Raw genomic sequence first — 1,499 nt, 5'->3', positions numbered from 1 at the left:
AATCGCAATATCTCCACAACAAGAGTTTTCCCAGATATAAGCTATATACCAGATGAAAGCTAAGGTTTCGGGCTAGATTTGTGGAAACTAAGAATAAAATCGACTGACCAGTTTTTGAGAAAATTCTCGAAATCTGTATTTTCAGCAGCCCGATTTTTAGTTTTCAGGCGATAACGTTATGACATATTTATATTTCATAAACACAAAAGATAGCGTTAGATAGTTTGTTTGAAGACCCTTCTACTGATATCCACATCAATGACAATGACTGAGTAAATACCAAAGCATCTCGTAGTGGAGACACTAACCAAAACACATTTTTTTATTCATTTATTCATTCAATAGTAATCTAGCTCAATAAAGTTGCTTACAGACTACATGGAGATCAAATATATCATACATTAAATCTAGCTTCATTTAACAATAGTTTGAAAGCGGACTTAGACATAGAAAAATCTATGGCTAAAGAATTTGAGAGAACATTGAATTCTCTCAAAGCTCTAAAGATTGGAGCATTAGAAGCATAGAGAGTACGGACACGTTCAGTATAAAAAATATCAGTATTACGAAGGGTTCTGTGAGGAATATGGAAGCAAATGCATTCGAGTGAATACGGGGAATCAATCACACCATTAATTATGTCAAAGACAAAGGTGATCGAGAGAATTGTTCTCCTGCATTGAAGATATTTCAAATTTATTAGCGCACATCTAGCTCTATATGGCGGAATTGGGTTGTCGAAATTCAATGATCGAAGCGCAAAGCGTAAACACGTTTTTTGAACCCGCTCGAGCCTATTAATGTGGCACTCATAATAAGGTCTCAAAATCAGTGATGCGCAAAATTGTATTTACTAAGTATCAAATACTAAGTACAAAAGTATTTAGGTATTTTGTGTTGTTGTAAATACCAAAGTACTATTTACTTATGTATTTAGGAGCTGCTTAATACCCAAGTACTATTTACTTAGGTATTTAGGAGCTGTTAAATACCCAAGTAAACAATACTTAGGTATTTAGGTGGTGCTAAATACTCAAGTAAAAAGTATTTAGGTATTTAGGAGCTATTAGATATTAAAGTAAGAAAAACGTGAGTATTTAGGAGCTGCTAGATATCAAAGTACAAAAGACGAAAGTATTTAGTAGGCGCTAAATACTCTGATCCAAAGTACTCATGTACCTTGGGGATGCAAAATACTTTCGCTAAAGTACCAAGGTATTTCGTCGATGGCTAAATACTTTCAAACTAAATACTGTATAATTTAGGAGAAATTTAGAGAATTAACACCTCACCTTACTTTATCACAACTCACTTCACCTCTCCTCAATTCAACTCACCACATACAGACTCACCACTCCTCACCTAAACTCACCACACCTTCTACTGCTACACCAAAATCCACCAAATCTTAACTCACCATAGTTGAACTCATCACACTGGTTCTCACCACACCTCACCTAAACTCACCACACCTCAATTTGAGAACTGTTGCGGGATTT

Source organism: Rhagoletis pomonella, unplaced genomic scaffold, assembly GCF_013731165.1.
Source record: "Rhagoletis pomonella isolate Grant_MI unplaced genomic scaffold, Rhpom_1.0 Rhpom_scaffold_00001, whole genome shotgun sequence".
NCBI classification, from domain to species: Eukaryota; Metazoa; Arthropoda; class Insecta; order Diptera; family Tephritidae; genus Rhagoletis; species Rhagoletis pomonella.
The sequence above is the reverse complement of the archived record's forward strand: the minus strand, read 5'-3'. Positions refer to the sequence as shown.